Source organism: Dermacentor silvarum, chromosome 7, assembly GCF_013339745.2.
Source record: "Dermacentor silvarum isolate Dsil-2018 chromosome 7, BIME_Dsil_1.4, whole genome shotgun sequence".
NCBI lineage: Eukaryota > Metazoa > Arthropoda > Arachnida > Ixodida > Ixodidae > Dermacentor > Dermacentor silvarum.
This window is the reverse complement of record NC_051160.1, coordinates 178,888,099-178,901,278: the sequence shown is the minus strand read 5'-3', so window position 1 is coordinate 178,901,278 and position 13,180 is coordinate 178,888,099. Positions and strand designations below refer to the sequence as shown.

The 13,180-nt window shown below is 54.8% G+C and overlaps 1 pseudogene; it reads right to left on the bottom strand.

Annotated features, from left to right (window-relative positions):
• Positions 1-410: 410 nt before the first annotated feature.
• Positions 411-2,406, bottom strand: LOC119459363 (uncharacterized; annotated as a pseudogene).
• Between the last annotated feature and the right edge of the window lie 10,774 nt (positions 2,407-13,180).

Here is a 13,180-nt window from a genome sequence, read left to right as displayed (position 1 = left end):
ACGCTCCTGGACCTCGAGCGGCTTCTCGAGCGGGAGCGCCTGCTCGAAGGTCTAGCCGGTTCGCTGCCGGCGCTTGTTTGTGCTGGTGACGGGTCTCGACTCCTGCATTCCACATTTCTTCCCCTTCTACTCTGTCGAACGATGTACGGGAGTTGGAATCTTCGCTTGCAAATCTTGTCTGCTGTGGCGTGCGGGCCCCCGCAGAGGCCGCAAGTAGGCGAGCAGGTGTGGTTTTCGTCGGGGTTGTTGGCCCCACATTTCCTGCATAGTTTGTCCTCCGGCGTTGGGCAGACGTCGGCTCTGTGGCCTAGTCTACCGCAGGCATAGCAGCGGTGGTGGTGAAAAACTTTTATTTGTCTAATAGAGAGAGTTTGGGGGCCACAGAGTGCCCCGCTGCATGGTCAGCGTCCCTAGTCCGGGACACCGCATGACGAGGCCCCGTCTTGCGCCCGTTTCACCAGGGCCCGTTGGGACTCCAGCGAGAAGCAGTTGAGGAGGGCAGTCTCCCATGCCTCTCGGGTAGGGGAAGGGGGCAGGTGGGGATCTTTACTACATGCCCACACCATGTGGAAGATATCACAGGTCTCCCCACAGTGCGGCCACCACCCATCCGTGTTGTGATCGAAATGTTTGATGATTGCAGGACAGAGTAGAGTACCTGTCTGCAGGCGCCTTAAAGTTCGCTCCTCCGCCTTACTCAGCCCCTTTGCAGGAGTCGGGAAAAGGCGGTGGTTATCGCTATAATGTGTTATAATTTCCCTGAACCGCAGCAGCGGTAGATTTGCCCCCGAGCTAGAAGAGCTAGGGTGAGGAGCCCGGTGGGTAAGCGCTCGGGCAGCCGCATCAGCGGCCTCATTACCTCGTAAGCCCTGGTGGCCAGGAGCCCAAATAATACGTTTCGGTGTTGGGTCAATGGCAGCCCGTCTTAGAATTTGACTGGCTAAGGGGGAAATCTCCCCTATCAAGTAATGATCACATGCTTTACGGGAGTCCGTGATGATGATTCTCGAATTGGGGTCCGCGGCAGCAAGTGCTATCGCTACTTCCTCAGCTCGCACTGAATTTTGGGCTCGGAAGGAGAGCCCATCAACGTGCTTTTCCCGGTGAACGACGGCGGCCATGTAAAATCCCGCGGGCGACGGCACTGCTACGTCTACATAGTATACACCAGGTCGGGAACCGTGTTGTCTCTCAAGCGCCCGAGCCCGCGCATGTCGTCTGATTTCGTGCGTGTCGGTGTCCATCCATGTTACGAGGGAGCGGAGAGACCCAGAGCATATGGCGCCACAGTTCTGGAATACGCTGCGCCTCCTTTGGAGTGGAAGCGTGTTGGATGTGTAAGTGGTTGAGCAGGCGGCGCCCGGGGGCTGTCTGCATGAGCCGCGTGTATTGGTTCACGAGGTGGGCCTCCCGCAACTCCTGGTGGGAGTTGAGCACCCCCAACGCCTTGAGTTTTGCGTTAGAGGTAGTCACCGGGAGATCCAGGGCTCGCTTAGTTGCTTTGCGGATGATGGCGTCTATTTTCTCGTTTTCTTGCTTAGTAGTGCGAAGGTATGGCACGGCGTAGAGGATCCAGCTAGTCACGAAGGCATGGGCTAGCCGAAGCGCGTCCCTGCCTCGCAGACCGCCCCGCTTGTTGGAAACACGGTGGATCATGCGCCCTATCTGTTAGCCTACTCTCTAGAGTTTCTCAATAGTGGAGTCCGGTCGGAGGCTGTGGTGAATGAACAGGCCCAGAATCCGGAGCTCATTCACCTCTCTGATAGGACCGCCCGACAGAGAGATGTGTATTGCTGACTTATCTTTTGGGTTCGATCTGACATGCAGAAGCTCTGATTTGGCTGGAGCACATTGGAGCCCACAGTCGATGGCATACGCCTCGGCTATGGAAGCGGCCCGCTGAAGGCGGTCCTCAATTTCCCCAAGGTTCCCTTCGGTTGTCCAGATTGTAATGTCTTCTGCATATACCGCGTGTTGGATGCTTTCCACCCGGGCCAATTGGCTTGGGAGGCGCATTATAGCTATGTTGAACAGGAGCGGTGATAACACCGCTCCCAAAGGGGTACGCCGTGTTCCCATCGTGTAAGGGCCATATTCCTCGTCCTCGATCCGAAGAAAGGCCTGGCGCTTAGAGAGGAAATCTCTTACATATGCATAGGTCTTAGCGCCGCAATCGGTGGAATTCAAGTTGCCTAGGATGCTACCGTGTTTAACATTGTCGAAAGCCCCTTTCAGATCAAGGGCGAGGATGGCTTTGTCATTGTGTTGCATAGTTGTGGGTCGTATTACGTCCCTGTGCGGCTGGAGGAGGACGTATTGCGCAGATATGTGCGGGCGAAACCCGAACATGGTAGCTGCAAAGAAGCCCCTGCCCTCCAGGTATGGAGAGAGGCGATCCTGTACCATTGTCTTCATAAGCTTCCCCGCACGCGAAGTCAGTGATATGGGCCTCAGGTTGTCCGTATTCACGGCCTTACCTGATTTGGGGATGAACGTTACAAGTGACGTTTTACATTCGTGAGGGAGTGGACCGCCCGTCCCAGATTTGGTTCATGTATTCTAACAAATGGAGGGAGGCTGAGTCCGGGAGGGTCGCCAACAGTTTCACTGTTATGCGGTCCGGTCTCGGACCCATACCCCGGCGCATTTTAGCCAAGGCCGCCTTAAGGTCATGCAACTCAAAAGGGGCATCGAGTTGTTGATTAAGCTTGCCAGAGTACGTGCACTCGGGCCCACTCGGGTCCTCCGTACGACAGAGATATCTATCGCACAGGGTGTCCGCAAGCTGCGCCGTTGTACCTTGGGTACCCCCGCAGAGCCCGCCGGAGCTGCTTTTGCGTCTCCCCTCTCGTTTGAGAGTGGTCGATGAGACTGCGAAAGAGACGCTATGTCCCCCTGGAGCTCATCTGATGAGCTGCGGCGTCGCAGCGTGCTATCCAATTTGAATCTGAGAGCTGGGCAGCATTCTCTGCAGCCTGCTCTGTGAGTTGGGCTATGCGGGCGCGTAATTTGCGATTGGTTTTCTGCTTTTTCCACCGTTTAAACTTCGGCGCGCCTCCCACAAGTGCAGGAGGTGAGTGTCCACTGCGGGTGAGTGTCCACTGCGGGTGAGTGTCCACTGCGGGTGAGTGTCCACTGCGGGTGAGTGTCCACTGCGGGTGAGTGTCCACTGCGGGTGAGTGTCCACTCTTCGGTGGTTTGTAGTGTAGTGATGTGTTGTTTCTGAATGTTGTCTGTGGGACTAAAACGTGCTATTGTGCGCGCTGAAATCAGTGGACGCCGCAGAGAAGCTACTCCAGGATATTATGTTGCCGGTTGGGGGCCGCCAGCTGCCATTCCGGGGACACCCCAAACTCTCCGGTGAGTTCTGTCGGGGCGTCGTGACCGTCTCTCAGGACGAAACGTCCGAAAGCGTGAAACGCAAACTCAGTGCGGAACCAAATGTAGTGTCTGTGCGGAAGCTGGGGGGAACCCCTGTTGTGGTGCTCACTTTCGCGAGGACCAAGGTGCCACGGACGGTGTTATACAGCTACGAGCGGCTCCCTGTTCGCCTGTATAAGAAGACAGTGCCTGCATGCCCCCTCTGTGGCACAGTGGGCCATCGGGCCGATGCCTGCCCACGCGTAGCCGCCAGAAAAGAGTACGGGAGAGATAGTCTGATTTCGGAATTTGTGGAAATCGGCCAGCTTAGCTTGACCCCATTTTTTACGCGCCGCTTTTGCCAGGAGTGTAACCCGCAGAAGGCAGTGATCGCTGCCTAGAGAATCGCCCAAGTTCTCTAGGCGGCGTCTCCAGCATTTTTTACAAGAGAAAGGTCCGGACACGTGTACCCCACTCGGGTGGGGTACACGTGTCCGTGAGCAAAGTGAGGCGAAGGGTGAAGATGAGCTTCGCCAGCTTACGCCCTCTGGCCTTCTCGAAGTAATAGCCGCAGTGAAGGCTGGTAGCATTGAAGCCTCCAACGATCACTAGAGGCTCTTTGTCTGCCAATTTGATCGGTTTTGGCGCCTGAGCTCCTCTACCTGCTGCCGTAGGGCGGTTTCGGTAGGGGAGAGTCTGGAGATTGCCCCGCTCCAACTACTCACCTCTGGTTCGACGGGTGCCAAGGGCGGGAAATCCTTGGCCTTGAGGACCGGGGGCCTCCCCTGGGTCCCGGACTTTACATTTGTAGGTGACCCAGTTTGGGTCTTCTTAGGTTCTGGTTTGGCGGCTGGCGCTTTCTTGGGGCCGCCCTTGGGCCTAGGAACCTGTCTTTAGCTTGGATCCGGGTGGGGAGCCCGGCTCGATGGGTTTCCGGAACCGCCCGGCACAGCCGGAAGCTCCGGTTGAGTGGCCGCCTCCGCAGAGGAGACAGCTCGAAGCGCACTGGTGTTCTGCGGGACCGTCAGGAGTGGCATCAGGGACCTGGACCCCGCAGCTTCCGCTGCACCCGGCCTGCGGTCGTGGGCAGGCATCGGCCCGATGGCCCACTGTGCCACAGAGGGGGCATGCAGGCACTGTCTTCTTATACAGGCGAACAGGGAGCCGCTCGTAGCTGTATAACACCGTCCGTGGCACCTTGGTCCTCGCGAAAGTGAGCACCACAACAGGGGTTCCCCCCAGCTTCCGCACAGACACTACATTTGGTTCCGCACTGAGTTTGCGTTTCACGCTTTCGGACGTTTCGTCCTGAGAGACGGTCACGACGCCCCGACAGAACTCACCGGAGAGTTTGGGGTGTCCCCGGAATGGCAGCTGGCGGCCCCCAACCGGCAACATAATATCCTGCAGTAGCTTCTCTGCGGCGTCCACTGATTTCAGCGCGCACAATAGCACGTTTTAGTCCCAGGCGGGCCATACCACAAGTCCTACACTTGCGTCGTCCCCGATGATTCTGCGGATTGCAGCTCCGGCTTGTCCAGGACCAAAAGTTGTCTTGAGGTCGATGGTCTGCTCGTGGTTTCAGCACCACGATGATGTCGTCTTTTTCGATGCGCGGCGTGTTCTGCGGCCGCCACTGCAGTTGCTTGGCGCGCTTCGACGACGCTTACGGCGCGCTCCCGCACTGCGCATGCTCAGAGCGACCCGCTGTCTGTTGCTGGCGGGCACCCGCGCAGGCATCCCTCGAGGCCGCTGCCGTGTTCTTCCTTCCGCGCCAGACGCGGATCATATCCTGGAGGTATTCTTTCTCGGTTGTTATAGAGGTGTCTCGGTTTGAACCGTATCCATGCTTACGACCCGTAGGGACTCCGGGTCGTATCCGGTGACTTGATTTGCAGCCGCCATAGCCGGGGGATCCCCGAGCGGGGCCAGCGCGGGACTTTCCGCCGTTAGGCTCAGCTCCGCGGCGGCGTGGCGAAAGCTTCAAATGGCCGACAAAAAGAAAAAAACGGCCGAAAAATGGCCAAACGTTGGTCCACTCTCACAAACGTGGTGTCTACGGGTGCCGCAGAGGTTCCTGGAGACGATGGTAAAAGGCTTGCAGGGGCAAGAGTTAACTTACCGCAAATAATTGCGATCTTTCACGGTGCCGGCGTGGTTTGCGACCGCTCCCGTCGCTCCCCGCCGCCGACCTCCTGCCCGTGCGGCGGTCATGGGACCCGAGGATTCCCACAAAGTACGGACAAGACTGCAAGCAGTCACGCCACCCGTCGTTATGCTAGCTATGCATAGAAGAAAATGGTACGAGGGAAGGGTGAATGACGAAAACGGCGTAAACGCCACTCTCTCCCCTGCAGGACCTAGCCACACCGTGATATTTGGGCGGTAGCGATGGCGGGAGACAAAAAAGTCACAGTTTCACCCGAAAGGCGAAGCATCAATTGCAATCGCAAATTAGTAGGGAGCTATGCGGAGTAAATATAGTAGTTTTATCAGCTCTATAAACCAGTAACGCGCAGAGCTGTGTCGACGCCGGCAGCGTTTTGCCCGCTTTCGCTCCGAACGTGCGCGGCGTTGGTGACTGTTGCCGGTGCCTCTGGCGGTGGCAGGGAGGTATTCGACGAGATCAGAACGGGACACTCGTCGAGCAGCGTCGGCAGTCTTTACCACCTTCTAGCCTCGCAACGTTTATATATATATATATATATATATATATATATGCATTTGGTGCCGCAGCTAAACGTTGCCTCCCCTCCATCCCCCCACGGCCTTTCGTGCGACGGAAGAAGTCGCGTTTGCTCTTCACCGTGCGTTCGCTCCCCGTGAAAGCGCGCGTCCCTCGCGCGCTTTCACTCGCACATACAGCATACGGCGCGCGGCGACGATTTCATAGCCGTTGGACGTCATACGGAACCTCACGGTGACGGCGACGCCGACGGTATAAATCGGCTTGAGTGTCCATATAATTGCTATCGCAATACAAATGCCGGCAGCCGCGCGATCTGAGTACCGCGTTACAATCGCTGAGTACTGTACATTTCAGACGCTGCTTTGCTATAGGGCCTAGTTCTAGCATTATTAAAGTAGCCGTTCATACTCAAGAGCTTCTTGTCCCATGTGATTTGCCTGTCTTCGCCTCGGCAGGTGTAATGGCTCCGGTGCTTGGGCACCGAAGGCGAACACTAAGATATGTAGTCGTCATTTTGCCGTCTTATCGCTGTATCAGTCTATCCTTTAGGGTATATTGTCCTTCCTTGCACTTCCAAACTCTGGTTGCGTCCAGCACATGACTGCTGTGCATCGACGGCGAACGCAAACTCGCCCCACCGATGGCTCTCGTCGCGCTAAGCTGTGTGAAAAGGACCATGACTGAAGATTGGGCTAGTTTCAAAGACATTAAGAATGGCGAAGCATTGCAAAGAAAAAAACGTGCCCCGCACAATTATGCGTAAGTGTCAAATGACCCATTCAGCGAAATGCAGCTCCACTAACCTGAAACCTGGGGAGTTGCGAAGCGTGCTGTGATGCAGCGCTAATGGGCTCATATGAACTGCCTTAAGCAATGGCTCATAACCCTGTAAACGCGGCCTCCCCATTACTTCGCAAGACGCTGTACGCGAATTAATCAAGATTGATGCATACCCGCTAGCAACCGCCATCCACGAAGAAGCAAAACTTCTGCGGCACAAGGGAACTGAGCTACACATTCATTGGACGCCGAGTCATATGGGCGCAGAAGGGAATGAGCGAGCGGATGCGCTCGCGCGGGGAGCAACTTAACCCACCCCCCATTCTCCTAGCCTCGTTTCCGTTGCAGCCCGATCGGCAGAAGGTGTGGACGCTGTCGATGCCCATCTGCAGCTCCGACAGCGTAGAAAGCTTGCTCTACAAGCGCTTCTGCCCGAAGGCCCTGACCCCCTCCCTCCTGGGCTTCCACGCCGGGAACGCGTGGCACGCCGCCGTCTATGCACCGGCACGGCACTCACGCCTTCGTTCAGAGCCCAATACATTGACAAGACGCTTGACCCCACCTATGGAACTTGCACCACGGGTGTGCCAGCCACAGCACACTACTTGCTATGGACATGTCCTGGCCTATCCTCACTGCGAATAATCTGCCTTGCTGGGCTGCAGAGCTCAGTCATCACACTCAATGACTGGATCCTTCCAAGAGGGACCCCTCAACACTGCAAAGCTATATATGACAGCTTGCTCATCTACCTTATAAGAAGCAAAACCACTAACCTAATCTAGGCACCTCGTTGTAATCTTAACTGGGATTCATAGCGCAAAAACGACACAAGGACGAGGAAGAACACGGGACGAGCGCTAACTTTCAACAACATTTGGTGCCGCAGCTAAACGTTGCCTCCCCTCCATCCCTCCCTCCCATCCCCTCACGGCCTTTCGTGCGACGGAAGAAGTCGCGTTTGCTCTTCACCGTGCGTTCGCTCCCCGTGAAAGCGCGCGTCCCTCGCGCGCTTTCACTCGCACATACAGCATACCGCGTGCGGCGACGATTTCATAGCCGTTGGACGTCATACGGAACCTCACGGTGACGGCGACGCCGACGGTATAAATCGGCTTGAGTGTCCATATAATTGCTATCGCAATACAAATGCCGGCAGCCGCGCGATCTGAGTACCGCGTTACAATCGCTGAGTACTGTACATTTCAGACGCTGCTTTGCTATAGGGCCTAGTTCTAGCATTATTAAAGTAGCCGTTCATACTCAAGAGCTTCTTGTCCCATGTGATTTGCCTGTCTTCGCCTCAGCAGGTGCAATGGCTCCGGTGCTTGGGCACCGAAGGCGAACACTCAGATATGTAGTCGTCATTTTGCCGTCTTATCGCTGTATCAGTCTATCATTTAGGGTATATTGTCCTTCCTTGCACTTCCCAACTCTGGTTGCGTCCAGCACATGACTGCTGTGCATCGACGGCGAACGGCGAACACTCAGAATTGTTGAAAGTTAGCGCTCGTCCCGTGTTCTTCCTCGTCCTTGTGTCGTTTTTGCGCTATGAATCCCAGTTAAGATTACAATGACCCACCAACACGCCCAAACTTCTTCCCTGCTAGGCACCTCTCCGGAAAAACCACCGGGGGTACCTTTTAATACATGTACAATTTTATTTAATAAACGGCTTTCTCTCTCCCCATTACGACAACAGAAGTGAAATTCTACGCTGGAATGATGAGCGGCAATGCAGCCAGCTGTCGAAGACGACCACGAACCGCTTGTTTCAACGCAGCCAGCTGTGGAACACGACGATGACGAACGCAGCGGGAGCAGTGGCACGAGCGCGTGCCGAGCGCGAGCCGCTTGCTTACCGTGACTACTACGACGATGACTACGGAGACGACGATTACGACAGGAGACGCCGACAGCCCGGACTCATAAGGTGCTTCGCACCTAATAGTGACCCCCCCCCCCCCCCCCCGCCTTCTGCCGTGCCTGGACGCGCAGCCGATTCTACTTAGCAGCACGTAGCTCCCTGAGTGCTTCATTCATAGCGCTGACCAGGCTAACCTGTGTGTGTGAGGGAGGGGGATGGCAAGGTCGAAGGACGGAAATGTAGGCAGAAAAAAAAAAGCGACACAAACATTATGAACCAGACAGGCAAGAACGCGACGGTATCGACACTGACAAGCGCAAACTTTAAACTAAATTTTCTTTCCATCAGAGGCGTCCATATAATGAGTTTACCACACATGCGCAATGAAGCAACAAATAAAGCCATTGAAATATGAGCATGACTATTACGTCTCCACAATATGCCGCGCATAAGCCTTTCGTCGCTGCTAAACAAAGAAATAGAAGTTTCACCAACACATGCGTTCCATCTCGAGGCAATATAAAACGGTTGCTTCAGTTCTCTGGCAGTACAATTCTCAAATCTGTCCAGAATCTTGGTCCTCCAAAGCCATTGAGCGCACATACAAAATCTACAATGCGAAGGCAAATGCGCAATACCGTTGTTTCTTGTATCGAAAGCTCCATTGCACGATCCGTGAAGCAGCGGCTAATTTGCCCGATATACGATTCCCCCTCCTTGCTGCGTTGTGCATTGGCTTTTATTTTCGGTAGCTTCAGGGCGGCTCATTGGGAGCTTACCGGCGGTGTTTCTGTAGCTGTTCTCGCAGCCGCACACGCAACAGTATACAGATTGACCGCGATTCCGCGTCGTTCTTTCGAGGTGCTTTCGCCCGCACACGCTCGCGCTCAGCAACGACTGATTAGTAGCGCGCCGCGTCGCACGTGGCGCCACTTGTTCAGCTCGAAGCTGCAGTGCACGAGCAGGACTTACGGAGTCGCCATCTGTCGGAAGCGCCTCCCTTGTGTAGTACGAGGGATAAGGCGGCGCGCTCCTCATAGGTTTGTTTGTCGGCGCTCAATAAAAGCACCACGTGGGATCCCCCTGAAGGAAGTTTAACAGTGAAGGTGTTAAAGCTGGAGGAGAAATGTCCGAAGTCTGCCGAAAACTCCGCGCCGTTGCCTAGCAACAACCAAGCCACAGCTCGCGCCACCTGGAGCAGCCTCGCCTAGCCGCGCATGCACCGAAGCTGTAGCAACGCCGCAGCCGCCGCGAAGTCACGCCCACCGACGGGAACACTCAACACTCCGCGCAACCGCCGCGCCGAGTTACGTACCGCAGCAACTGGTAGACCGTTTCCCGCCACGCCGAAGCTACCGAAAATAGCTGTGTAAGGAAGAAGTGCGCCGTGCAGAGCTCCGCAGCCGGATCGCCAGCGCTACTGAAGTGGGGCTCGGGCTGAGGGACGAACTTGACTCCGGCGGGTTGGAGATAAGGGAGAGCTGGCGAGCGACTTCTTGCCGGACGAAAGCCTTGACCTGCGATAGGAGGGTGGGATCTTGAAAAGGAGAGGTCAAGCCGGACAACGATTCCTGATGGGGAACAGGACGGCGGGTGAGGAGGCATTGGCGGCGGAGCTCGTCATAGCTTTGGCATAGTTCAATAACTTGGGCAACAGTAGAGGGGCTCTTTGAAATCAGCATCTGAAAGGCGTCCTCGTCGATGCCCTTCAGTATATGCTTGATTTTATTGCCCTCAGTCATGGATGCATCGACGCGTTTGCAGAGATCGATGACATCTTCGATGCAACTGGTGAAGGTCTCACCAGGCTGCTGAGAGCGCGACTGCAGACGCTGTTCGGCACGAAGCTTTTGAACAGCAGGGCGGCCGAAGACCTCGCTGAACTTTGTCTTGAACACAGTCCAGCTTGGGACTTCGCTTTCGTGGTTGCGAAACCCCAAGTGGGCAATTCCAGTGAGGTAAAAAGGGATGGTGGTAAATTTCGTGATGTCATCCCATTTGTTGTTAAGACTGACGCGTTCGTATGATGAAAGCCAGTCATCAACGTCGTGGTCGTCAGTGCCGCTAAAGATGGGAGGGTCCCGCTGACGGAGTGTGCCGGGGCATACGGAGGACTGGGGAGCAGGTGGTGGTAACCTCGTGGCGCTTGCGGAGGTCATGATGGCAGCTAGGATCCGGCTGCGCAATTCGAGGATTACAGGAGACCCAGAAAACCTCCACCAATTATGACAAGAAAGTCTGCCATGGCTGTGGACGACACGAAGGACGCCGACAGGAAGCCACGCCACAGCCGTGCCAGACTTCTTTGTCATAGCTGGTACGTGTCGCCCAGCAACCACCTACGTCATGACTGACGTAAACACCCAGTGTGTATGCGCTTGGCCTCGGAGTTTGCCATAAAATGGACTGCGCTTAGTCCTGTCAACTTTTGCTAGATATCGAGCGGCTAGCCTCCAACGCGTTCGGCGTCGCCAAGCAACAGCGTTCTTGGCACTGTGCCAACCTTGGTTGCCCTGCCTGCGTATGTGGCATACCAGGAATGCTGTCACTCGTAGGCGCCGACGCGTCCAGCTCTAGTCACGCCAAATGTCGTGAAAGGGAAGGTACCTCCGAAAATTATCGCTCGAGAATACCTACCCTACATGCGTAGTTAGTTTCAAAAAACGGGCAAGTTTGCACTCGGTCGTGCCAAGCTTAGGCACAGCGAAGCTGTCGATCCTCAAGCCTTACTGTCTGGTACTGCTAGGTCTTAACTTGGTTGCGGCTAGGTTTTAACTTGGTTACTGCTGGGTTCTGTAACTTGGTTGCTGCTAGGTGTGTAAGTAGGTTTTGCTTGGCCTAGTATTTTGCTATCACTTCGCATTACTGGACTTGAGGATCGACAGTTTCGCTGCGCCTAAGCTTTGCACTACCGAGTGCAATATTCCCCCGTTTTTTTTTTTTTTACTCTCAAAATAATAATCCTGGGCAAACAGAGAGAACAGAACGGTTTACAGGCGCTAGCTCTTTACCGAATACGCGCACTGAACGCCCACTGCGCGTGGTCGCCGTGATGGAGTCCCCCGAACCAGCTTCTTGCGTGAAACGTAGGCATTCGCTGAGAGCAAACTACGCAAAAGATGTGCTAATACGTTAAAGAACCCCAGGTGGTCCAAATTTCCGGAGTCCCCCACTACGGCGTGCCTCATAATCAGTTCGTGGTTTTTGCACGTAAAGCCCCATAATTCAATTCAATTCGATGTGCTTAAAGCGGGCTGTCTGTATAAGCAAATGAAGCATAACAGAATGAAGTCTCAATGCAGCGATCGCACGTGTTCGCAGCGACCGACTGCGCGTCTGCATGCATGCCCGGCACAATGTTTCGTTGTCCCTGTGAGTGGGTTATCGCACCGTGCCGTGAGCTTTAGGCCACAGCATTTGACAGTACAAAGCAACCATTGTTGCGTGGAGGCTATCAGAGCTGTTCAAAAATAATTTCGTTGTAACTAGGGACTTCGACGGTGTACCGGCGACTCGTTAAGTGCCATCGCGACGATTCTTTAATTTTTTTTTCTTCTAAATTCTTGGACGTTTCAATATCGTTATTTCTCAAGTTGCGTCGCACTGTATGTTTATCGGTCTGCTCAGCGAGGAATTTCCCGCTGCTTCTTTTTGTTAATCGAGTACATTCATTGTTTGATGCTAACAGAAACATGAGCATATGTGAGCCTTTTAAGTGAAGCTTTATAGGCTCACAAGTGTCGGCGGTGGTGGTGTCACGCTGAAAACTGGGCTGATCCTGGCAGTGTGCAGGAAGGGTCCAAACTCAATATCCCATACCCCTGTCATGTGGGCCCATCCTTAGTGCAGAAAGGGTCCAAGCTCAATGGAACATACCCCTGTGGGCTCGGGGACCTGTAACGCGCCCTTGTCACACGCGGGACCCAAAGAGACAATCACCAGCCCTTCCCTTGTCGAGGAAATGGGGGTGAGTGAAGCTTAGTCGTCCGATTCTAGTGTGCCGATTCTAGGGTGAGGGCTTCCAAAGCCCAGGCGAAGCGTCAGCGAAGAGCCGCGCACCCCGAGTTGCGGGAGCGCGATGTTGAGGCGAAACGTCTGCGAAAAGCCGCTGACCCTGAGTTCAGCACAAACGAAGCGGAACGCCTGCGACATTGTCGTCTTGCCACAAGCTTCGCTTACCCCATTTTCTCTACTGGGGAATGGCTTTGAATTTTTTTAATGTGCTTCTTACCGTTCCCTTTCCATTCTGGTGAACTTGCCAGTATCTAGCATCAACAAGTTCATAGACCAAATCTTCATGACATTAACCGGGCAGCGCACGTGGGCGAGCTTCTCAGTGCGCGCTTTGTGCTACTCGCCGAATATCGCAGCCCCAACGCCGTAGCAGAAATCTTCCTCGTGGAAGTGCTTGCTACACACCCGAATTGTAGCCGATGGCTGCTTGCCGGTTCTAAGTTTCGCAATCCAAGGTACACGCAGCTTCT